Source organism: Panthera pardus, unplaced genomic scaffold (genome assembly GCF_024362965.1).
Source record: "Panthera pardus isolate Hobbes unplaced genomic scaffold, ASM2436296v1 HiC_scaffold_6, whole genome shotgun sequence".
Classification (NCBI taxonomy): domain Eukaryota; kingdom Metazoa; phylum Chordata; class Mammalia; order Carnivora; family Felidae; genus Panthera; species Panthera pardus.
This window is the reverse complement of record NW_026526991.1, coordinates 56292516-56319969: the sequence shown is the minus strand read 5'-3', so window position 1 is coordinate 56319969 and position 27454 is coordinate 56292516.

Genomic DNA, 27454 nt, shown 5'->3' with positions numbered 1-27454 from the left:
TTCCTTGGATCACTCTTGGATCACAGAGCCAGATGACATGCTTTGAGGACATTCAGGCAGGCTCTGGTGAGGCTCATGTGTGGGGCCACCTGGGACCTCCTGCCAGCAGACATGTGAATACATCATCTTGGATGCAATTTCTATAGCACACATAAATCTTTAGGGTGACTGAAGCCCCTACCAACATCCTGACTGCAGTTTAATGGCACATGCCCTGCTAATCTGTTCTTGAATACCTGAAACTCTGAACTACTGAATGTTTATGGTTTTCAGCCACTAAGTTTTGGAATCAATTGCTGCACAGATAACTAGTACAGTACTTATGAAAAATGTATTTTTAAAATCACTTGGCATTTTTGAGGTACAAAATTTATAATGAATAAATTGGATGCTAAATGAATAAATTAGATGGATAAATTAGATGCTAAAATTCAGGAGTATATTTTGCAGAAAGAGGAATAATAAATCTTACCTGATCAAAAAAGTTTCTTTCAAAAATTACTTACAGAGGAAAAGAATTTTGAAGCAAATTGTAGTATGCTTTTGTTTCTGTGAGGATTTTGCATTTTTTTTTTGTTAAAAAGAATGAGTTGATATTTTCTATTTTATCAGTCACACATTTCTAGATAAAGATTTTGTGCATTCATTCATAGTAATCTAAATAGTAGTTGTCTAGCTTGATTTGTTATTTTTAGCCTTTATACTCACCTGCATGGGTTTTCCTGGAATATTCTACTTGGAGCTGCTTGCTTACTGTTATTTACATGTCTCTTTTCTTAGAAAATTAAATAGTTTTCAAACTTTGAATTACCTTAAAAGCTGCCTTGTACTCTATATTTGTCTTAATCCCTCATTCAGAACTAAGGGTTGATTTACTGAGGAAATATGTGCCTGAGATGAGACAATTTAGGCCGCTCCATTTCTACATTTCCTTAGGACAAGTGGTTGCTCAAATGTCAAAGTCAGAAACTTAAACTTTTCAGTAGTGCTACATTCTTGGATGGAGACCAGGTCCCTGAATCTTAGTATTTGGAGTGCTTGCTGCATAATAGACACTCAAAGAGTGTCTCAAAGAGTTATTTGTTGATCTTTCAGTGAATTATTTCTTTTGTTTTCCCACAATCCTGGAAAGTAGCTTCTGTTGCTGTATCAATTTTAGAAGTGAAGAAACGGAGTCACAGAGAAGTTGTTTTGCCCAAGGAAAAATAATTTAATAAGTGGAGATTATAGAATTAATGAGAAATTTTCATGCCGAAATTCCCTGAGATTTCTGTTATACCTATCTAGAAAATCATTCTTTTTGAAGAACTTTTTGCATTGAGAAAACTACTTTCTAAAAGTTCTTATACATTGTAAATGTTCATAGATGCTTGCCATGTATATTCTGCTTAAGAAAGGAACCCCAGAGAGCCGGTAAGGCTTGCTATTCTGAAAAGGAGAAGGGTTCTGGGCTTTAATCCATTCCCTGCCAATATGACATCCTAAGAGACCCTACACAGCTCACTTACCCTCTCTGAATCTCTATTTTCTTCTTCGTCTGTAAAATTGTGATGTTAATAAGCACCAAACTTCCTTACAGGATTGTTATAAAGGGTAACGGATGAGAATTCTTGAAAGATATTTGCAAATTTGGCATCCAACATAAATTTAAAACTCCAGACTCTTGGGGCGCCTGGGTGGCTCAGTCAGTTAAGCCTCCAACTTCGGCTCAGGTCATGATCTTGCAGTTCATGGGTTTGAGCCCCGTGTCTTGCTCTATGTTGATAGCTCAGAGCCTGAGCCTGCTTTGGATTCTGTGTCTCCTTCTCTCTCTGCCCCTTGCCCTCTCACACTCTGTCTCTCTCTTTCTCTCCAAAATAAATATTAAAAAAAATTAAAACTCCAGACTCTTAATAAACTTTCTTGTTCTTTGCCTAGTATTGCTGTAGTCCATATGGTTTTGGCTTTTTTTTTTTTTAATCTTTGTTTCTTTTCAAAGAAAGTGCTGCTTGCTTTTTACTAATTATGGCGCATGATGATCGAACAATACTTAAGGAGTGCTACATTCAAATATCATTATCCATCATAGGAGACACTATGATATTAAAACACGAGTCTGGCTCTTTGTTTTTTGATGTGTTGATTTTTGTTCAGTAGGTGTCAAATTAGCACATATCTAGGCCATTGCTATGATAACGATGTTTTTGCTGTGAATGCAGAATTATAGGTTATAATCTCTTACTAATTACTTCTAAGGATTATATAGCTACCCTGGGGCTGCAGTGTCTTAACACTTACCCTAGTTGGCAAATTACTTACCTATGGTGCTATGGTGCTATGGTGCTACGGATGCTAGGAAGGCTTTACCTGTTGGGGAGCCTAGGGAGACCTTAATTAAAGTCAATTGAGCTTGTCTGCGTGTCTTTGACAGTAAGGGAAATACACTGATGAGTTCCCTTTGGAGACTGTATCTGTGCTGCCTCTCACTGCCATTTCAGTATTGACTTTAACTGATTTTCAAGGAAGCCACCAGTACTGACTTTAGAAAGTCTGTCCACAGTAATCTTTCTCTCAGGGACTAAGAAACTCAAGGGGTTTGAAGGGAAACAACTAAATGGGTATAAGTAGTCACTGAAGACTTTCTCTTAAGTTATACTTTATTTTTACATTGCCTTTTTCCCTTTCCTTTGAACATGGCAAAAGACTAGATTCAAATTACGTATGAGTCTCAGATGTGGCTACTCCGTGGAGAGTGAACTTTAGCAAGGACGGGGAGAAAGTGAAGAGATCGCTAAGGAGGCTCTTGAAGTCATCTGGATGAAATATGATAGAGACTTGTCCTGGCCCAGAGAGGTCCTCAAACTTTCTGTATTGCATTTTCGCCACTTACAAAAATTTGCAAGACATTTTATCTTTCTAAATTGAAAGGATTAAGATGTTATTTCTTCATGTTTATATAGTTTAAAGACTTTATTAATTCATCTAACAGATACTTACTGGGAACTTACCAGGTGTGAGTTAATGGTGCTAATTGTGGAGAATACAGGTAGGGAAAATAGAAAGATACTCTCCTGGGCCTCATGGGGCTTACACTCTCCTAGGGGAGACAGATATTAGGTGAGTAAACAAACTAATAAATGTAAAATCTGTAGTTTTGGTAAGTGATCTACAGGAAGGGAACAGATAAAGTAACATAAGGAGCCTATTTAAGAATAAATTCTCAACAGAGGCCTATTTAAAGAAATAATATGGCTGTAAACATGTAAAGTGAGAAGGAGCAGTCTATAAAAGAAATAGAATTTGCCAAAGTTAAAAAATGGGAAATAACTCAGTGTGTTAGAGAAAGAGAAAGTCAGTGTGTGTGGACAGAGTGAATTCAAGGAAGAAGAGTAAGAAATAAAGATGAAGTGTCAACCTAGAGCCAGATTATGCAGGCACTTGTAAGTCATGGTAAAAAATTTGAATTTTTATATAAAATGCAATGGGGACTCCTTAGAAGGTTTTGAATTTGATCGTATTTGCAAATTAAAAATACGATTCCGGCTACTCTTTAGAGAATGGATTTTGGTGGGAAAAGAGTAGGAAGATTATAGGAGTCTGGATAAGATCTGATGATGATGTGTCCTACAGTGGTTGTCCTGACCATAGAGGGAAAAGGAATTCATATGCCAAGTGTTAGATTTCTGGCTTTAAAAATTGGGTGTTCTGGTTACAAGAATATCGGGGAAGATGTGAGAAGACCTATTGTGTATTGAAGTGGGGATTAAGGAGTAAATGTTCAGTTTTGCACATGTTAAGTATGTGAAAATTTCAAAGACAACTTTCATATACAAGTTTGGAACTCAAAAGACTGGCTGGAGTCATCTTATGGAGGTGCCGTGCAACTCAATGCAAAATAATGGTATCATGTGGGGTTTAATACAGAGAGAGAAGGGAAGGGATGTAGGAAATAGCTCTGAGTAAACTTTGGTCTTAGAAGGAGAATGAGGAATGAACAAAAAAGCTGAGAAGGAGCTCACAAAGAGAGAGCAGCAAAGTAGGAGAGTGTGTTGGCGTGTAACTAAGAAAAGAAAATGTGTAATAAATTGTATCTAATGTTAAAGAGAGACTTAGCAAAGCTAAGCCCTGAAAATGTGGTTTTAGGTTTGCAGGGGTTGTCTTTGTCTTTGGCCAGATCTGTTACAAGAGATTTATAGGGTCACAAGCCATTATAGAAGATAAATGAAGAAAGCGGGTGTCAGACTACTTACCTCTTCTGCTTCTAATAACTTCCCAGTACCTTAGTTCCTCATACCACTTTTGCTTCCTGCATGAGTCATTACAATATGTGAAAAGATCCCTTCTCTCCCTCCCCCCTCCACCTAGAGATGCCTAAGAGATTAGAGTCCTTTTCTTCTATTTGCTTTTGATGCAGGAATCTTTTTGCTCAGTTTTAATTATTTTTTTTCTACTCAGAGAATGGCTGTGAAATGAGAGGCTAGGGAGACAGTGCTGTCACCTGGCTTGTGTAAGACATGTTTTGTCACAAGACATCTGTGCATGGGAAACACAAAAATGTGCCACCCTTCAAGAAAGGACTCAGTCAGCACTCTTAGCTGCTCAGGGTATATACCTTACTCCAGAAAACGGTCTCATCTGAGGCCATACCTTCAGCCAGTGGCTGACTGAGGTGAGGACGGAAAGACCAGGCCATTTTGGTGGATAAGCAGTAGGACAAGTCTTACAGGTAATTTTTGGTTCAGAATTTCTTACCAGCTTGGCTGAGATTGTCAGACCTGCATTGTGGTGTGACTTACCCCTCTTCTCAGTCTTGCTTCTCCACCCCCCACTTTCCTTTCATAGGTGTTGATCCCTGATAAACGTCTTGTACCCCAAACTTCTCAGTGTCTGCTTTCAGAGAACTCAACATATAATAGTATATATGTAGAGTATGACTTCTTGCACCCTCTAACAATTTTTGTTTCCTCACATGAATTCCAATATACTGAAAGTTGGAGGGGGAAAAATAAAATACCTTTTTGGACATTTGGGATATTCCTATTTGATCTTTCTTCCTTTGTACATTATGTTCATATATTTGAGATTAGAGTGGATATGTGCATGTCTATATGATCGACTATCCTCATTTATCACCTAAAATCATAGCATAAATGTTTAACACATTTGTTACACACTAGTATGTAAAAGTGTTAATAGCGGGGGCTTCTGGTTGCTGAGTCCAATCGTACTTAACACTTCATAATGAAGCTGGAGGAAGGAATACAATGTGAAATATAAAGCCACTTGATAGAGCTCTTTTTTCAAGCAGACATTATATAGTAGTGGACGTCAAACAGATGCCAGGAAGAAAAAGTGAGAGAATTTCGATGAGACAAATGTGAAGTGATGTGCCTAGAAATGCTTGCTTCCAGTTCTCAACCCAGCAATCAGAGAGATCTAGTTAAAATGTGAATCAGATAGTTTCACTTGGCTGCTCTAAGTTCTCCAGTGGCCACCCAAGTCAGAATAAGTTGAGAATGAATTCCAACATCCTTAAAATTGGGTGTCTATAAGACCCATCATCATCTGGCTTCTGATAACCTCTCAGATCCCATCTCTTCATACTTGACCATCATATCCCATACTATAGTCACTGACCTTGTTGCTTGTCAAACATATGTGCACGTTCCCACTGCTGGGCTCTTGCACCAGCTGTTTCCTCTTTGTGGCATGTTCCTTCCACATAGATTCACATGGCTTTTTAAAAGCTCGTATCATTGAGGCTTCCATTCATAATCCGGTTTACAGTTGCCGCTCCTGTCCCTGCCATTCCCCATTCCATTTTCCTCCCAAGTTTTTTGCCTCCCACTATCCTCTAACATGTAACTTACTCTACTTACTTCAACTTATTTTGTACCTCTGCCACTAGAATGGGAGAGCAGATAGTTTTGTCTGTTTTGCTCATTGCTATGTCCTGGAATGTAAACACAATGTCTGACACATAGTAGGTATGCAAGAAATATTTCTGAATGATTGAGTAAATTGACCCTGTTACTTTGAGAAATGAAACCAAGCCTCTTTTGTCTTTAGAAGCATTTAAAAAAATTTTTTTTGATGTTTATTTATTTTGAGAGAGAGAAGGAGAGAGCATGGGGGGGGGAGGGGCAGAGAGAGGGGGAGAGTGAGAATCCCAACCAGGCTCCACGCTGTCAGCACAGAGCCCAATGCGGGCTCCATCTCATGAACTGTAAGATCATGACCTGAGCTGAAATCTCTAGTCAGAGGCTTAACTGATTGAGCCACCCAGGTGCCCCTAGGAGCTTTAAATGGCAACAATCTAAATTCCCACCAATGAGATTGTGTCTATATGCAGGAAGAATGCTGGTTGCTAGTGTTCTAATTTCTATAGAGGTGTCTTTTTTATATTATTTATGGAGGCAATCCATGACAAATGTCTACTTTTAAAATTTAGGTAATAAAGAATTTTTGATACAAAATACTGTAATATGAGCCATGCTTCTTAAGAGTATTCATATCTTCCAAAGGAAGCTGCATAAGTAAATTCATTAGAATTTTCATTTACAGAAGTGTTGTCAATAGGCCTTGATTGCCCAAGTATGCTTGTGCTAGAAAGGGTGTAAAACAAGTTTCTCAGGAGAGTCATGATTTTTCATGCAGGTCTTACTTTTGCAACTTCCAAGAAAAGGGGGAGAATTTCTAACCATGAGTTCAATCCTGTCAGGCTCTTCAGTCTTCTTCAGATATAGGTAGGATTACATCTAGGTTGGTTGTCTTTAAAGCCCATGAACCTATATTTAACTGGTAATTCAAAATGCATTCTAGATTAACATGCTCTCCAGTATAATCTAATTGTAAATATCAACAGATATTTATCAAGGCTGAGCCAAGCAAAGCCCCTCTTGAGGACTAGACTATTCCATTCAGTTAGATATCCCAAAATGTTTTCTTGGGACAGGCTGTGTCAATAGAGCAGAGTGTCATGATAGCATTATGATGCCTGTTTCCTTCCATGCCACCTTCCCATGAACCCAAGCCTCTATTGTAAGACATTTAGAAAAGTAGCACTCTGAAACTTTTATTTGAAGAACACTGTTGAGGGAAAAGTGTCTTGCACGACGAATAGTTGTTTGTCTCTTGAGTCCATCGTTCTCTTTTATTTCATGGACACTAAGAATTATGTAGTAGTTTTCTAGGAAGTATTCTCATAAGCACATATGGTGAATGTTAGGTTGACCCAGGAAACAAAAACTGTTCCAGATATTCAGAACAGTAAGGATTTTAATACAGAGAATTAATGGCTTGCAAGGCTGCTGGCAGGCATGGGCACAAAGCTGTTAGAGGCAGGTAACATGCAGGTACTCACCTGGAAGCCTTGGTAAGTCTCCATCATCTCTGCAGTTTCCAGTCTTTGCTGACACCCAAAGCAGATATAGATGATTCTCAAAACCTTATCTTCTGCCCAGGTATCTACCTGCAGTTGCCTCCAGAGGATATTAACGGGGTCTCCTTTCTCTTCTCCTTTCCAAATTTCATATAAGCAGAACCCTTACAGTAGTGAATGCCGTAGTGGTGGGGCCCAGTGGACAACAAACAGAGAACACCTGATGCTCTAGATTACTTAGAAATTCAGTGGTTTATGAAAACACACTCAGCAAGAAAATGCCACTAGAAGGATCATCCAAGTCAGCTGTTAAGAGCTCATTGTGCTGGTGGCGCCTGGGTGGCTCAGTCAGTTGAGCATCCAACTTCAGCTTAGGTCATGATCTCATGGCTGGTGGGTTCGAGCCCCACGTAGGGCTCTTTGCTGGTGGCTCAGAGCCTGGAACCTGCCTCGAATTCCATGTCTCCCTCTCTCTCTGCCCCTAACCCACCCGCATTCTGTCTCTGTCTCTCTCAAAAATAAATAAACATTAAAAAAAAAAAAAAAAAAGAACTCACTGTCCCCAATGTCTGCCCACCTTCCTTTGAGATTCGATTATTTACCACAGTTATTCTCCTGGGAGCTGCAGAAGGACTTAACCCTACTTAGAGGAATAGGCTGTCAGCATATTTGGATGACATAAGTACTTCTTTTAAAAAGAAACTTAATGTTTATTTTTGAGAGAGTGTGTGAGTGGGGGAGGGGCAGAGAAAAGGGATGGAAGACTGAAGCTGTCAGCACCAAGCCTGATGCAGGGTGTGACCTCCCCAACCATGAGATCATGATCTCGGCCAAAGTCAGGCACTTAACTAAGCCACAGAGGTGCCCAGAATGATGTAATTACTTCTATATTTTTTGTTGTTTTTATATTTTGTATTCTGGCTGGTGCTTGAGCAAATCTCTTGTGTGCAGTTCAGAGTTGGGGCTTATCCTTAACACTTTAACCCTTTCCAACTTCAGCAGCTATGCTAAACAAATCCAAAGTTGCAGAATAATATTTTTAGTCATGAATAAAAGGCATCTCCTCACTGTAGGTTTTATTGTGTATCCCCCAAAGTGCAATTTCCTTTGCTGATTTATCACACTAGACAAAGTTGGACCACACATTAAAAAAAAAAAAAAAGGTTTTTGATAACCATCTCTCCAATTAAAACTTTGACCTAGGGGCACCTGGGTGGCTCAGTCAGTTAAACGACCAACTTCAGCTCAGGTCATGATCTCACAGTTTGTGCATTCAAGCCCCACATCGGGTTCGGTGCTGAGCTCAGAGCCTGGAGACTGCTTCAGATTCTGTGTCTTCTTCTCTCTCTTCCTCTCACCCACTTGTGCATTCTCAATCTCTCTCTCAAAAATAAACAAACGTTAAAAAAATTTTTAAAAAAACTTTGACCAAATTTGCAGTGTATGCATCAAAAAAATATTCACTCCCTATTCTCTGGCTAATTTTACACCTTATTATTTTCCTTCTAAATTAATCTGTGCTCTCTTATTTAATTTATATATCATTGTAAGATACCTTGTATTCTTCCTGTACAAAAGTAGTTTATGTACAAACACAAATATCTTTTGTTTACTTGAAAATGGGATTTTATTTTAAGCAATTTCTGGGGTTTTTTATGGATCATTTCAGATTAAACTCTTATGAAGTGAACAAGGAAAATGCTTTCTCACTTTTTGCTGAAATTATTATTTTTTTAATCCCCACCTGGTTAGGCATGAAGTCCAAGTCGACTGCTACACATATTTATCATTATAGTGTTTTTAAAAAAAGAATTAAGCAGGGTGTTGGCTTTGCCTGAGTACTGAGGATTGTGCTGGAAGCATGTGTTTTATTAAGCTATTTACAGCTTAATAGGGGTGGGAGTGTCCCAAAGAACCTCAAAAACTTGAGTGGTATCTCTAGGAGCTGTCAGTTTATCCCCAGAGGCAGCATGAGGACAAAGCAGAGTAAAGAGTTAGGAATCCTGGTTTCTAGGTGTTGTTAGGAATAGTGCAATCTCTACTCACTCTTATAATGGCTCATTTGTAAATAATTTAATTACAAAAAAACAAAAAACAAAACCAAAAAAAATAAAAACCCTAAAAACACCTCTCTTCCATAAAATGGAGACATTCCTGTACTCACGGCCTCAAAAAGCTGAACAAGATGAAATGTATAGTGGAAAGTAGGCATGAAGGTGGAGTCAGGAGAAACTAATTTGAATTTTAATGCTGCCCTTTAGTAATTGTGACATTGGACAAAGTAGCCTTGACGAACCAATTGTGCTTTCTAAAACCAATTAAATTTCATTTCCTAGATAGTAACAGAGTGTGAGAACTGCCTCCCAAAGTTGTTAGGAGGATTAAATGAGATAATGCATTGAAAGACCTATGAAAACTATAAACTATATATACAATTGTAATTCCAGCTCAGAGAGTAGCCAGACCAGGAAAAAAAAAAGAAACTTAGATGCTTTTGGTAAACAAAAGCTTCTGACTCAATTGGTATGCTAACTAAAATCACTGAGTGCAGAAAGATGCACTCACAAGGTTCCTCCAAAAATGCAATACCATAAGAGACTCTTAAATACAGAGAACTGACAAACAGGGTTGATGGGAGGGAGGAGGGGGGGAAATGGGTGACGGGCATTGAGGAGGGCACTTTTTGGGATGAGCACTGGGTGTTGTATGTGAGCGATGAACCTCGGGAATCTACTCCTGAAGCCAGGAGCACATTGTATACACTGTATGTTAGCTGACTTGACAATAAATTCTATTTAAAAAAATGCAATACAACCAAAATAGATACCAATGCTTTAGTGCCACCTACCAAAGCAAAGCTGAACCCAGCAGGCCACCAATTAGGCTCCATTAGCATTCTCACACCTTTCTAAATTATTGGATTGGATTGACAAGTTCCTGACTATGTTGAAATATTATAATTAAATTTTATGACATTAGTATCTATGACTAGCTTACAAGGGAGCTCATTTTAGTGTTCTGATTATAAAGACTTTATATTCCCAGGGTTAATAAAAATCAGTATGTACATCTATTCCAAGACAGGTATGTATGTGTTTACACAGATAAACAGATTGACAAGGTATATAATTTTTTTAATTTGGAACTGTACCCTGTGCAGCAGGCATTACCAGTGAGGAGTGAGAGCTGGCTTTCTTTCCACACCAGAACTGGGTATGATCAAATTTTTCCAGTTATTGGCTAAAAACTTCATTTGGTTGCTGCTTTAATTTGCATTTTAATAATTTGAAGTAAATTTGAATGTTGAAAAATGTTTTTTTTACCTATTTGTATATCTTACAATGAAATCCTTGCCAATCTCCAATCTTAATATTTATGGGATGTGTATCTATTTTTTCAGTGAGTTGCAAAATATTTATATTAAGAAAATTAACCCATTGTTCAATATATGAGGATTTTTTCAGGGTTTTTTTTTTTTTTTTTTTTGCCTTTTTTATTTTGATTATCTGTATTTTAAGATCCTGGTGATTTGTTTGTTTTTACTTTGTTTTCCTGTTTTGGCTCATATTTATTTCTGAATAATCCCTATGTTCCATACTCTCAGTTCCCAAATTTCTATTTTTTTCTAATGTTAAGAGTCATCATTTCCAATAGTAATAAAGTTAATATAAGGCAAAATAGAAAATATACTTGACTATATACTTCATCTGATTACTAAACACCTCTTGAATAAAATGTAGAGTGAGAACATTCCAAGTAAGAAAACAAATAAGATATCATACTACGGTGGAATATTGAAATCAGTCTTCAGTTTCCCAAAATGTTAAACACAGCATTACCATATAGGTACACTCATGTACCCAATGAGAGTATACCTAGTAGTCTCAAGAGAGGTCATGGAGTCTGTGCTGTGAATTCTAGGAAATAAAAATGAATCAATGGGAGAAGATGGCAGCATAGGAGGATGCTGGGCTCACCTCGTCCTGCTGATCACTTAGATTCCACCCACATCTGCCCAAATAAACCAGAAAACCACCAGAAGTTTAGCAGAATGGACTCTGGAGCCAAGCGTACACAAGAGGCCCACAGAAGAGGGTAGGAAGGGTGGAGAGGTGGTGCACACTACATGGACTGGCGGGAGGGAGCCAGGGTGGTGGAGGGGCAGCCTGCCTGGCAAGGCAGAATCCCCAAGTCTGGCTTGCAAAAGCAGAGGGGCCGGACTGCATGAGTTCTGACAGCCAGAGGGACTTAATATCTGGAATGTTAAAAGTCAACAGCTCTGCTCTCAGAGAGTGGAGAGGGCGAGAGGACATCAGAAGGGAGAGTTGCTGAGCCCCGGAAGACAGAGCTCAGCTCGATGGGAGAACAAAGGCGCTGGCCAGCACTATCTCCCTCTCCCATCCCCCAGCCGAAATTCCAAAGGGAACCAGTTCCTGTCCCTGAACTTGCTTACACGTGCAAACACCCAATGCTGTGCTTCTGTGGATCCATCCCTCCAGCAGGTCTGCCTCCCTCCTGGTGCTGCAGGGCCCCTCTCATAGGGCAAAGCGAGCTAAGCCTCCCCCTCCCACCCCTGTGCACCTTGGGGATCAACCCCCGCTAATATGCAAGATCCCATAGAAGCAGCAACACAAGCCTGGCAGCGTGCAAGTAGCCCAGACAATGGCCACACCACTCCACAGTGAGTCCTGTCCCTGGGAGAGGGGAAGATAAGGTACACTCCAGTCTGACTGTGGCCCCAGCAGTGGGCTGGGGACAGACATCAGGTCTGACTGCAGCCCCGCCCACCAACACAAGTTACTCCAGACAGCACAGGGGAAGTGCCCTGCAGTTCCGCACCACCCCAGGGATTATCCAAAATGAGGAAATGGAAGAATTCTCCTCAAAAGAAACTCCAGGAAGTAGCAACAGCTAACAAATTGATCAAAAACAATTTAAGCAATATAACAGAACAAGAATTTAGAATAATAGTCATAAAATTAATTGCTGGGCTTGAAAAAAGTGTAGAGGACATCAGAGAATATATTGCTACAGAGATCAAGGGACTAAGAAATAGTCATGAGGAGCTAAAAAATGCTATAAATGAGGTGCAAAATAAAATGGAGGCAACCACACCTCAGATTGAAGAGGCAGAGGAGAGAATAGGTGAATTAGAAGATAAAATTATGGAAAAAGAGGAAGCTGAGAAAAAGATAAAAAAAAAAATTCCAGGAGTATGAGGGGAGAATTAGAGAACTAAGTGATTCAATCAAACAGAACAATATCTGTATCATAGGAATTCCAGAAGAAGAGTGAGAGAAAAGGGCGGAAGTTGTACTTGAACAAATCATAACTGAGAACTTCCTTGATCTGGGGAAGGAAAAAAGCATTGAAATCCGAGAGGCACAGAGACCTCCCTTCAGATGTAACTTGAATCAATCTTCTGCATGACATATCATAGTGAAACTGGCAAAATACAAGGATAAAGAGAGACTTCTGAAAGCAGCTAGGGATAAACAGCCCCTAACATACAAAGGTAAACATATAGGGGTAGTAGCAGACCTATCTACTGAAACTTGGCAGGCCAGAAAGGAATGGCAGGAAATGTTCAATGTGATGAACAGAAAAATATGCAGCCGAGAATCCTTTATCCAGCAAGTCTGTCATTCAGAATAGAAGGAGAGATAAAGGTTTTCCCAAACAAACAAAGCTGAAGGAATTCATCACCACTAAACCAGCCTTACAAGAGATCCTAAGGGGGACTCTGTGAGTGAAATGTTGCAAGGACCACAAAGTACCAGAGACATCACTACAAGTATGAAACCTATAGACATCACAATGACTCTAAACCCATATCTTTCTATAATAACACTGAATGTAAATGGACTAAATGCTCCAACCTAGACATAGGTTATCAGAATGGATAAAAAAAATAAGACCCATCTATTTGCTGTCTACAAGAGACTCATTTTAGGCCTGAGGACACCTTCAGATTGAGAGTGAGGGGATGGAGAACTGTCTATCATGCTACTGGACCTCAAAAGAAATCTGGAGTAGCCAGACTTATATCAGACAAACTAGACTTTAAATTAAAGGCTGTAACAAGAGATGAAAAAGGGCATTATATAATAATTACGTGGTCTATGCATCAGGAAGCTAACAATTATAAATGTCTATGCACTGAATACAGAAGCCCCCAAATATATAAAACAATTAATCACAAACATAAGCAACCTTATTGATAAGAATGTGGTAATTGCTGGGGACTTTAACACCCCACTCACAGAAATGGATAGATCATCTAGACACACGGTCATAAAGAAACAAGGGCCCTGAATGATACATTGGATCAGAAGGACTTGACTGATATATTTAGAATTCTGCATCTCAAAGCAACAGAATATACTTTCTTCTCGAGTGCACATGGAACATTCTCCAAGATAGATCACATACTGGGTCACAAAACAGCCCTTCATAAGTATACAAGAATTGAGATCATACCATGCATACTTTCAGACCACAATGCTATGAAGCTTGAAATCAACCACAGGAAAAAGTCTGGAAAACCTCCAAAAGCATGGAGGTTAAAGAACACCCTACTAAACAATGAATGGGTCAACCAGGAATTAGAGAAGAAATTTAAAAATATATGGAAACAAATGAAAATGAAAATACAACAGTCCTTGTTTTGGGATGCGGCGAAGGCAGTCCTGAGAGGAAAATACATTGCAATCCAGGCCTATCTCAAGAAACAAGAAAAATCCCAAATGCAAAATCTAATGGCACACCTAAATGAAATAGAAGCAGAACAGCAAAGACACCCCAAACCCAGAAGAAGAAGAAAAAGAATAAAGATCAGAGTAGAAATAAACAAAATAGAATCTAAAAAAAACTGTAGAGCAGATCAATGAAACCAAGAGTTGGTTTTTTGAAAAAAATAAACAAAATTGATAAACCTCTAGCCAGGCTTCTCAACAAGAAAAGGGAGAGGACCCAAATAGATAAGATCACGAATGAATATGGAATTATTACAACCAATCCCTCAGAAATACAAGCAACTTTCAGGGAATATTATGAAAAATTATATGCCAACAAACTGGACAACCTGGAAGAAACTGACAAATTCCTAAGCACCCACACACTTCCAAACTCAAACAGGAAGAAATAGAAAACTTGAGCAGACTCATAACCAGCAAAGATATTGAATCAGTTATCAAAAATCTCCCAACAAATAAGAGTCCAGGACCAGATGGCTTCCCTGGGGAATTCTACCAGACATTTAAAGCAGAGATAATACCTATCCTTCTCAAGCTATTCCAAAAAATAGAAAGGGAAGGAAAACTTCCAGACTCATTCTATGAAGCCAGCATTACTTTGATTCCTAAACCAGACAGAGACCCAGTAAAAAAAGAGAACTACAGGCCAATATCCTTGATGAATATGGATGCAAAAATTCTCAATAAGATACTAGCAAATCGAATTCAACAGCATATAAAAATAATTATTCACCATGATCAAGTGGGATTCATTCCTGGGCTGCAGGGCTGATTCAACATTCACAAATCAATCAATGTGATACATCACATTAATAAAAGAAAAGATAAGAACCATATGATCCTGTCAATCGATGCAGAAAAAGCATTTGACAAAATTTAGCATCCTTTCTTAAAAAAAACCCTCAAGAAAGTCGGGATAGAAGGAACATACTTAAACATCATAAGAGCCATTTATGAAAATCCCGCAGTTAATATCATCCTCAATGGGGAAAAACTGAGAGCTTTCCCCCTGAGATCAGGAACATGACAGGGATGTCCAGTCTCACCACTGTTGTTTAACATAGTGTTGGAAGTTGTAGCATCAGCAATCAGACAACAAAAGGAAATCAAAAGCATCAAAATTGGCAAGATGAGGTTAAGCTTTCCCTTTTTGCAGATGACATGATATTATACATGGATAACCCGATAGACTCCACCAAGTCTGCTATTACTGATACATGAATTTAGCAAAGTTGCAGGATACAAAATCAATGTACAAAAATCACTTTCATTCTTATACTAATAATAAAGCAACAGAAAGACAAATAAAGAAACTGATCCCATTCACAATTGCACCAAGAATCATAAAATACCTAGGAATAAACCTAACCAAAGATGTAAAAGATCTGTATGCTGAAAGCTATAGAAAGCTTATGAAGGAAATTGAAGAAGATACAAAGAAATGGAATAACATTCCATGCTCATGGATTGGAAGAATATTGTTAAAATGTCAATACTACCCAAAGCTATCTACACATTCAATGCAATCCCAATCAAAATTGCACCAGCATTCTTCTCGAAGCTAAAACAAGCAATCCTAAAATTTGTATGGAACCACAAAAGACCCTGAATAGCCAAAAAGTAATTTTGAAGAAGAAAACCAAAGCAGGAGGCATCACAATCCTAGACTTTAGCCTCTACTACAAAGCTGTAATCATCAAGACAGTATGGTATTGGCACAAAAACAGACACATAGACCAATGGAATAGAATAGAAACCCCAGAATTAGACCCACAAAAGTATGGCCAACTAATCTTTGACAAGGCGGGAAAGAATATCCATTGGAAAAAAGACAGTCTCTTTAACAAATGGTGCTGGAAGAACTGGACAGCAACATGCAGAAGGATTAAACTAGACCACTTTCTTACACCATTAACAAAACAAATCAAAATGGTTAAAGTACCTGAACGTGAGACGGGAAACCATCAAAACCCAGAAGAGAAAGCAGGAAAAAAGCAGGAAAAAACCTCTCTGACCTCAGCCACAGCAATTTTATTTGACACATCCCCAAAGGCAAGGGAATTAAAAGCAAAAATGAACTATTAGGACCTCATGAAGATAAAAAGCTTCTGCACTGCCAAGGAAACAATCAACAAAACTAAAAGGCAACCTACAAAATGTGAAAAGATATTTGCAAATGACATATTGGACAAAGGGCTAGTATCCAAAATCTATAAAGAGCTCATCCAACTCCACACCCGAAAACCAAATAATCCAGTGAAGAAATGGGCAGAACACATGAATAGACACTTCTCTAAAGAAGACATCCAGATGGTCAACAGGCACATGACAAGATGCTCAATGTCGCTCCTCGTCAGGGAAATACAAATCAAAACCACACTCAGATACCACCTCATGCCAGTCAGAGTGGCTAAAATGAACAAATCAGACTATAGTTGCTGGCAAGGATGTGGAGAAACGGGAACCCTCTTGCACCGTTTGTGGGAATGCAAGCTGGCACAGCCATTCTGGAAAACAGTGTGGAAGTTCCTCAAAAAATTAAAAATAGACCTACCCTATAACAGCTGTAGCAGCACTAAATTAAAATAGATTTACCCTATAGCAGCACTTTCAACGATAGCCAAATTATCAAAGAGCCTAAATGTCTACCAGCTGATCAATGGATAAAGAAATTGAAATTGTGGTTTATATACACAATAGAATACTACTTGGCAGAGAGAGAATGAAATCTGGCCTTTTGTAGCAACGTGGATGGAACTGGAGAGTGTTATGCTAAGTGAAATAAGTCATACGGAGAAAGACAGATACCATATGTTTTCACTCTTATGTGGATCCTGAGAAACTTAACAGAAGACCATGGGGGAGTGGAGGGGGGAAAAAGTTAGAGAGGGAGAGAGCCAAACAATAAGAGACTCTTAAAAACTGAGAATAAACTGAGGGTTGATGGGGGGGTGGGAGGGAGGGGAAAGCGGGAGATGGGCATTGAGGAGGACACCTGCTGGCATGAGCACTAGGTGTTGTATGGAAACCAAATAAATTTCATATTTAAAAAAATAAAAATAAAAATGCAAATGAAAGGATGTCTGAGAGACCTTGTAAGTGGGAAGCTCGGGGTCATGATAGTCTTCTTTTGGGCAGTCTGAATTCTGTCTGAACTCTTGCACTTAGAAAGGTCAAGGCCTGGGGAAAAGTATTTCTAGTACGATTTCTTGGGACTTCCTCATGACCTCTTGGATGTCTGGAAAGAAGAGTTCTTTTTTTAATTGTTTTTATTTTTTTAAAAAAATGCTTATTTATTTATTTTTGAGAGAGAGAGAGAGAGAGAGAGCGCAAGCACAAGTGGGGAGGGGCAGAGAGAGAGGGCAAATCTGAAGCAGGCTTCAGGTTCTGAGCTGTCAGCCCAGAGCCCAGTGCCAGGTTCAAACCTGTGAACCGCAAGATCGTGACCTGAGCCAAAGTTGGACACTTAACCAACTGAGCCACCCAGGTGCCTCAGGGCAAGAAGAGTTCTTCCCTTCTCTCACTTTGTGCCTTCCCTGGACAGGGTTAATATTATTCAGAGAGCACAGAGTACACTCTATATTTCCAGTTTTTGATACTTTAATCTTAATAGTAAAAATTTCTATTCCCATGATACTATAATGATTCTTGAGTTGCTTAGTTATTAAGGTAAGCCCCCCAAAAAAGGACTAGAATAAAAAAAAAACAGAATCAACAGAAGTATAAGGACAAATGTATCCTTCTACAGTTCTCCCATATTTGAGATTAGACTGGAAAAAAAAAAACGTTGAATAATATGATTAATGAGAAGGACATAAAAAAATGTCCTTTGCCCAACAGTTAGGGAAGATATTTTTCCTAAGAACATGGAGAATATTTCTGCAAACTAACTGTATAATAAGGCAGCAAACAAGTCTCAGCCAAGTTTAAAGGATTGGTATCATAACCAGCTTCTTTAACCTTCTTTAACCACAGTGTCATTAGGTTAGAAATCAATTTTTAAAAAATAACTAAAGAGGAAAAAAAAATTTAGATTTAAAAAATGGAACTTCTAGATAATTAGATATGCCAAGTAGATTTTTTTTTCAGTTTATTTATTTATTTTGAGAGGGAGTGTGCGCACATAGGGGGCACACGGGGAAGCTGAAAGTGGTGGAGAGGCAGAAGAAGAGACAGAATCTGAAGCAGTCTCCATCCTGAGAGCACAGAGCCCCATGTGGGGATTTATCCCAGGTTGCTGGGATTATGACCTGAACCAAAATCAAGAGTCTGAGGCTCAATTGCCTGAACCTCCCAGACACCCCTAGAATTGTATTGCAAACTAGAGAATAGTTGTTGCTGTGACTGTGAATGAGCATGAGACAGAAGTGTATAATATCATAAGCTTACCATAAGGAAGAATAAAAGAAATACTGAAAGTCAGTAAACTTAAAGTTCAGTTTACTAAAGTTAGAATGATGACAGAATAAATCCAAAGAAATTCAACCAATGGCGATATAAAGCATCTCAGGTAATGGAGTAGGGAACAAAGATAAAGAGGGTCAACAAAGCCAAAAATATATTTTTGACATTAATGGACAATATATTGATCAGAAGGGAATACATAAATAATGAAATGAATGATAAAGTGGGACATAAGTACAGACAGAGCAGAGATTTTAAAAACAATACTGGAGAATGTACCAGTTTATTTAACGGACTAGACTTCTTTGGATGCAAGCAGAAACAAACTTCAGTTTTCTTACACTTGCCTTGCAAAGATATGATGAAACATATTCTGTCTTGCCATTAAAAGAAATCTCTAGCAAGTCCCATAATTTTTCTGGTCTCTTAGAAAATAAAATAGCCTTTACTTTTAGTAATGAGTCCCAGTCCAGTTTAATGTCAATGCTCTGAACTTCTTAAAAGATTCTCTTCCTCTTCCAACGAGGGCTGGTTCAGTCTTTAGTAAGTGGTGGGAATGGGGAGGATGGTTGCCTTCTCCCTTTCCTCTCTCTACCTTTCCTAACTGACTAGTTGCAGAGTTTTACTCCTTCAGGGAAGACATTAAGGGTAAAGGGGACTAAAAGAAATGGACCAATGCATTTGTGCCTAACACATTTTGCCTCCAGGTATGGCAAACGCACTCTTATGTAGTATTTATTTCACGAACACTTTCGTGTTTTTCAGACATCCCCACTGGGGATCTCCTTATAGAGGATATATACCCCTTCTGTCTGGCCAGTTAAACTCACCCTCTGCACCTGAATTTCTAGTTGAGTCACATTGTTTCCCCAGATGATCCTCTTGGACTGAATCCCTTTTAAGATGACTCTTGGCTTACTCCCTTCTGGGGACACATGCACCTTTGCCCTTCCCTTGGAGGAAGAGTCTTTGGTTCAAAGGCAGCCTTATCTGTCATTGGGGTGTCAGCTCCAGACCCTCTCTTGTGTTTAGTTTGTCCCTATGAAAATTAAACACCATTCCATACATATTCTTGGCTCCAGGAGGCACATATAAACTTCTCAGCATGGTTCTCCTTAAGTCCTCTTCACTCAACTTCCTAAGGCACGGGGTGGGGAGAAGGAAATTGATTCTGTCTCACACAGAGGGAGGAGGACATGAAAAGCACATTGGCATGATCCCTCCAAGCATTGTTAACCATTACTCTTTATGCCATAAGAGTGGGAGATGAAAAAATGCTGGCAGTCTCGTAAGGGTAACTCACTCTAAGACATGAAGTACTTAGTAGCTCTTTTATTTGTCTTGAGCTTTCAGCTAAATCTGAGACAGAAGGAGTCTTTTTATGGCAACCTCTTATGTCACAAGAAATTGTATGCCAGTTATTTTGAGAAGCTAACGGGAAAAAAGAGTCTTTATTTTTTATTTTTTTATTGAAGTAATAGTTAACATGCAATGTTATGTTACTTTCAGGCATACAACATAGTGATTTGACAAGTCTATGTGTTATGCTATGTTCACCCCAAGTGTAGGTACCTACTATCTGTCACTATACAATGCTATTGCAATATATGTAATATTTGGCTATATTCTCTATGCTCTACTTTTCATCCCTGTGACTTATTCATTCTATAACTGGAAGCCTGTGCCTCCTGGTCCCCTTCATCCCCAAAATGGAATTTTCTTTAGAAAACTATAACTTACTAAAGAAAACTCAGGAAGAAAGTAGAAAAGCTGAATAACCTAATCATTAAAGAAACTGAACAGATACACATTCAAAAGCAAAACAAAGAAACAAAAAACCAAGTGGAGGTATGCCTATATTTCGCTATGTGAATATTTAAAAAAATATGTTTTATTTTATATTTGAGAGAGAGAGACAGAGACAGAGCAGGGGAGGGTCAGAGTGGGGGTTGGGAAACAGAGAATCTGAAACAGGCTCCAGGCTCCAGGCTCCAAGCTGTCAGCCCAGGGCCCGAACTCAGGAACTACGAAATTGCGACCCAAGCCAAAGTTGGACACTTAACTGACTGAGCCACCCAGGCACCCCACACTATGTGAATATTTTAATGGAGATTCTAACAACTGAAGTAAGATAAGAAAAAGAAAACTTTTGAGGATTCAAAAGAAAAAAACAAAGTGATCATTATTTGAGGACAGTTTGTCCTACATGGGAAACTCCAGAGGATGCGTAGAAAAACGCTTAGCATTTATTAGTCTAGCAACATTCAGAAATCAATCACATTCCTATATATTAGCACAAAGAGTTAAAACTATAATTTAAGAGGCCAAATGTACCAAAAAATATGACAGAAGTTTATGAATAATTTTACAGACTTCTGTTGAAGCATACTAAAAAGGACCTAAATAATTGGAGAGATACATCAGATTCATGGATCAGAAGAATTGCTGTTATAAAAATGTCAATTATTTTGTAAAATATGAGGATGGCTATGAATGTGTTCCTAGGGAAGCTTATGCTATGGAACTTCATACTTCATATGGGCCAAATGGCCCATATGGGTATATCATTGGGAGGATTTTGGATGCCACCAAGGATAAATATACTTCTGTTTCAAGACAACTGCCTTAAAAAAATCCTTGTGTATATATACAAAGGAATACTTATACCACAATTATTGTAGCCGCATTCTTTGTAATAAAAAGTCCATGGAAATGACTAAACATTCATCAATAGGAAAATACATATGTTGAGGTATACACATGTAGTTAAATACTATTCAACAATGAAAATGAATTAATCAGAGTATGTATTCTAATCTATGGATAAATCTCCCAAAGGTAAGTTTGGTCAAAAAAAGGCAATTTGTAGAAAAAAATATGTATAACATGTGGTTATCCACATAAAACAATTTATATACATACATGTATATTCAGTTTAAAATAGAAAACATGCATGGTACTGATAAATATCAAATATCAGATAGTAATTGTTTCCAGTGTTTCCGGTGTTCCAGAGGGTGAAAAATATGATTAAAATTACTAAAAACAACAACAAAATAAACGGAACATTTAATTTGTTTCAACACAGCAGGATACCTCATTTTCCCTCCTATTTGTAAAATAATAAATCCTCTTTATGAGGTGTTCCTTGCAGGTCAAAGTGAGTCCTATTATACATTCTATACATTTGGTAAATTTGATAATTTGTTTATAACTCACCTTCAAAAGTAAAAACAAACAAATATCTCAGTACCTTAAATAGGGTACCAAAAGACTCTACCTCAAATTTAGAAAAGGGTAACTGTTTATTTTATACCCTGAACAGTGGATAAAGTTCAACAATAATTTCTTTTGAAGGATTCACCAAAAATGCCATTTGTTAAGTAGCAATAGAAGCATTCTGCATTCTGTGGCCTTAGTATTAGACCATTTATTTTCTTTAATTAGTCCCCATATCTACCATGATTAAATGAAACATATGAGACAGGGATTAGAGGATGGATTTAGAAGATCCAGACAAGCTAAGATACTACAAATAAACTAGTAGAGAACATTGACAAAACATGGAATGACAATTCGGAAGTAGCAGATGAAGAAATTTTTTTCTAGTTATCAATCACCTATTTAAAAATAACCGCTGAAGGGAAACCTGAATTCATCCTCTTTCCTTGTCATAATTAGTATTACCAGAATGTTTTCTTTCCTCGCGTCTTGAATTTTAATGCTGCACTGAAGAATAATGGAAAAATCATTTCGATGAAGCCGAAGATTGCATTTAATTCTAGTGTGTTAATTGGCTTTATTAAAAATTAGCATTTTTGAATTTCTAATTCTTTCTAATTTATGAAATGTCACTCATTTTCTCATGTATCATATTGTAATTAAATTTGCATGGGAGTAAATTTTATTTGTCTCTGTTGCTGAAACACTGAAGATTTGTCTGCACAACAAATGCAGGATATTTCTGTATTTGTGTGTGTTGACAATAAAATATTCATTAATTTTGAACATGGCAACAGCACTGCACATGCTGCAATTGTAATTACTATTGCTTAGTAACAGCATGTCTCTGAATGACAATGGGAATTAGCTGAATAATTATTACATGTGCTTCTCCTTGCAATATTTTTTCAATGTAGTTCTGATCCCTGGGTAGAAGTTGCCAGTTTAGGCAAAGCCATTTGAGCCAAATACAGATTCTGCTTCATAAACCATCAATGTAATCAGTCTAAGACCAACAGCAGTCCACAGTTAATCACATAATAATTGGATCATTCCTTCAATGTCAATACATTAGAACCTGCGTGCAAAGCATTCGGGGAAACTGTTTACCAGACCTAAATTTCTCTAGAGAAATCAAACCTTGTACAATTAGCAGGGAAAAAATGAAATGTTCATTCTCTGGTTTAATTAGAAAGGCACCACATCTGAAGTACCCACTGCTGGCTTCTTGCGCTGCCTAATTCTCCTGTTATCTCAGAGTTATCTTTCAGCCAAGTAGATTTTGCAGCATACTTTCACTTGCATAGGTGTACCTTTACCCAGATCAATAACAAACGGTAGGCAACAATCGTCTATCAACAACTCTGCATGTTCTTTATTGGAAAAGTTAGAGCAGTAAAGCAAATTCACTCACTGTTGCAAGATTGTGAGGTTGTTTTTGTTTTCTCTTTAGAATCTGACGCTCATTATGCATTTCTATACCTTCTATTAATGCAATTGACACTTGGATAGAGTCATTTTTTTAAATCACAAAACCTGATTTCAGAAATGCTATTTTTATCATTTATTGGACTGTATTAATTCATGGCCATTGGGATTTTCCATATCGGTTAATGTAAGTGGCTTTTCCCAAAATCAGCTTCCTCCCAAAGCAGACTCTGGGGCTTTTCCTTTCACACTAGCACCTTTCCCTTAGGAATGCGATAACACACCCCTGCTCAGGGAAGGATGTTAATGAATGTCCTTCTTTCAGGTGACATGGTTGTAACTGTGGGGCCAATTTGCATGGTCACTTGCTATTCTTAGGGCAAGGATGATCAACTTTCTCCAAAAGAGCCAAGGGTAAAAAGCAAACAACAATTTCTGGAAGGCCTTCTATAAACAGTAATAGAGACCAACTGACATATCTCCCCCAGAAGGTAAAAAGACTGAAGGTATTAAGGAATTATTTTTTTTTTAAGTTTGAAATAAGACCAAAATATACAAGTGTACCTAGAATCCATCTCACTCTTTAGGGACTTTGGACTTTGGCTTACTAGTGTATCTTGATGAAGGCCCAGGACCTGTAAAACTAGATGTTATCTTGGAAAAACGAGAGCTTGTAATTGATTTTTGCCCAGTAGAGATTCAATATAAAAATATTTGTATATCCAGATGTTATAGCTTCATTGCCTTTCAAACAGTTTTGTATGTAACTTAGTAATCTCCATTTCAGCCTCCATTATTTAGTCAACTGTATGAACATCTGCCTCTGATAGCCTCTTGAACCAGCTTTGTCATTTTGCCAGTTCCACCACTAATAAGCTAAATAATTCTGACACAAGTTCACTGTATATTTATATAAGCATCAGATGTTTTTAAAATTTTTATTTTGAAGTAATTGTAGGCTCAGACGGAATTGTGAAAACTCCCAATTTCCCATTTACTCTTCACCTGTATCCCCCTGATGATATCTTTAAAAACAGTAGTTCAATAGTTGGGCCCAGGTAGTTAATATTAGCATAAAAAATAGTATTACCTAAACTACAGACCTTATTCAGATTTCATCAGCTTTTTTATATGCGGTCTTTTCTGTGTGTATAGTTCTATGAATTTTATCATACATACATATTTAAGGAGCCACTCCCATAATTAGAATAAAAAATGTTCCATCAGGAGCACCTGGGTGGCTTGGTCGGTTAAGTGTCCAACTTCGGCTCAGGTCATGAGCTCACAGTTTCTGAGTTCGGGCCTCACGTCGGGCTCTGTGCTGCCAGCTCAGAGCCAGGAGCCTGCTTCGGATTCTGTGTCTCCCTCTCTCTCTCTCTGTCCTTCCCTCTCTCTCTGTCCTTCCTCTGCTTGCACGCTCTCTCTCTCTCTCTCTCAAAATTAAATAAACATTAAAAAACATTTCAAAAAAATGTTCCATCACCCAAGAGGAGCTCCCTCATGCTATCCCTTTGTATTCATGCTCTCCACAGAAACCTAATGTCCAACAACCACTGATCTGTTGTCCATCACTACAATTTAGTTCTTTTAAGAATATTATATAAATGGGATTATTCCATGTGTATTATTTCAAGATTGGCTCTTTTCATTTAGCATAATTCCCTTGGAATTCATCCAAGTTGTAGCAGACCTCAGTAGTATATTTCTTTTCTTTTCTTCCTTAATGCCCATCACCCATTTCCCTCCTCCCCCCGTGCCCCTCCATCAACCCTCAGTTTGTTTTCTGTATTTAAGAGTCTCTTATGGTTTGCCTCCCTCTCTGTTTGAAGCTAGTTTTTCCCCTTTCCTTCCCCTGTGGTCTTCTGTTAAGTTTCTCAAGTTCCACATATGAGTGAAAATTAGAATGTTTCATTTTAATGTTCAGGAATATTGAATTCAAAGAATGTAGCATGGTCTGTTTATCCATTTATCCACTAAAAGATATTTGGATTGTTTCTGGAAAGCTGTCATCAATACCCATGTATTCACGTACACATATTTTTGCAAATAGAAGTTCTTATTTCTCCAGGTTAAAAACTCAGGAGTGGGATTACTGGGTCATATGATAAGTGTTTGTTTAACTTTATAAGAGATTGCCAAAATGTTTTCCAGAATGTACCGTCTTACATTTTGAAGTATTGTTTGAGAGATCGGATTGTTCTGCATCCTCAACAGCACCTGTGAGAGTCAACATTTTATGTCTTTAACAATTCTAATAGCTATAAAGTGACATCAAGTTATGGTTTTCAGTTGTGTCTAATTAATGGTTATTGATATTATACATCTTTTCATGTTCTTATCCTATCTGTATATGCTGTTTGGGGAAGTGTCTGAATTTTTTTTTTTATTTAAGCTTTTAAATTTTAATTCCAGTATGGTTAACATACAGTGCTATATTAGCTTCAGATATATAATATAGTGATTCAGTAATTCTGTACATTACTAAGTGCTTATCATGATAAGTGTGCTCTGAATCCCCTTCACCTATATCACCTGTCTTCCCACTTACCTCCCTTCTGGGAACCATTCATTTGTTCTCTATAGTTAAGAGTCTGTTTCTTGGTTTTTTTGTTTCTCACTCTCACTCTTTTCTTTGCTCATTTATTTTTATTTCTTAACGTTGCCCTGTTTTTTAACTAGGTTGTATCCTTACTCTTCAGTTTTGAGAATCTTTTATATATCCTGGATATATGGGCTACTGTAGCCCATCTAATGAGTTTTTAAATTTTCAGTTATTATAATTTTCACTTCTAAAATCTCCATTTGGTTTACCTTCTCCTATCTTTTTTTTGGCTGAGACTATTTTTTTCCAATGATTTCAAGAGTATTAATAATTGCTTACTAGAGCATTTTTATGTCTGCTTTAAAATTCTTGGCAGATATTTCTAATATCTGTCTTGTCTTAGCATTTGTATCTCTAGTCTTTTCTCATTTGACTTGAGATTTTTCTTGGTTCTTGGGATGCTGAGTAATGTGGGATTGAGTATTTTGAATATTACACTGGATGCCTCTGCTTGCCCATTTAAATCTTCCACTGGAGCTTATAGTATTTAGGCTCAGAACGTATATCCCATCCCTCTTTTGTGAATTCTGCTTCAAATGGCAATTTAGATTACAAAGGTTTTGTAGCACTGTTTTGGTTTGACGTGCTTGTGTACTGTAGAGAGACCGGTGTGAAGCCTGGGTGGTATTCTATGCCACAGCTCTGCTTTCAGAGCTTTAGCTGTTTTGACTTTGGTTGGTTTTCTGATGGGCCACCTGAGGATGAGTCTAAGCTTCACAGACAGATTTTGAAGGATTCCTTTCTCTAGATCTCTCCTTTCTGTAATCCCCCCTTGCACACTAGCTGAAAGGGAAAAGGATACCAAGTCTCTGCAGGGTAAGGATAGTCAAGAGGGATGCTTCCCAGAGTCCCTATGTTCTGTTATCTACAAGACATTCCTTTCTGATTCTAAAAAGCTTAGTTTATACATTAAAACACTGAGTACCAATGAGTTCTCTCTCTTCGTCTAATAATTCTCTTTCTGTGTAAACGCTGCTCACTGCTGTGTAAACGCTGCTCACTGCTTCAAGGCAGGCTCAAGATATATAAAGAAGACAGAAAGAAAACATACAGATTAATATTTCAAAATTTTCTCAATGTAGATTGCCAGTTAGCTATAAAAATATATGTCTTCTATTACTGTGTACAGCCTTGGCTTTCTGTTTACATTATTTTGTTGAATTGACAGATCACCCTGGATGTTTGCTCTAATACATACTTGCGGCTTTCTTTCCAGTGCTTTCTCTGGGGCTGCGTTGTGAAGTGTATGCTCATAAAGTTTTACTATCTTTACATAGTAACAATGATGCAATTGAGGATTGCATTCAGGTTTAGTATTTGGACACAAATACAGCAGAGATATGATTAATGAAAGACCGTTTTAGTAGAAGCAGCAAGGATTCAGAAGGTAAGTGGTGCTGTTTTCAAATCTGGGCTCTGCAATATAAAGTTGAGGAAGTCTATGGCTCCCTGAGAGCCTGTTTGCGAATCATTTAGAATGGGAGATGGTTACAATGCTTGGAGAGGTTGTGAGGCCAAGGTACCTTTTTATAAAGAGAGACCCCCAGGACACTTCCTGGCACAATGGTTGTCAATTTACTTCTCTAATAGGCACAAAGAAGCAGAAAATGACTATAAGATTTAGTTATAATGTAAATTTTTATTTTTAAAAATTTTTTTAATGTTTATTTATTTTTGAGAGAG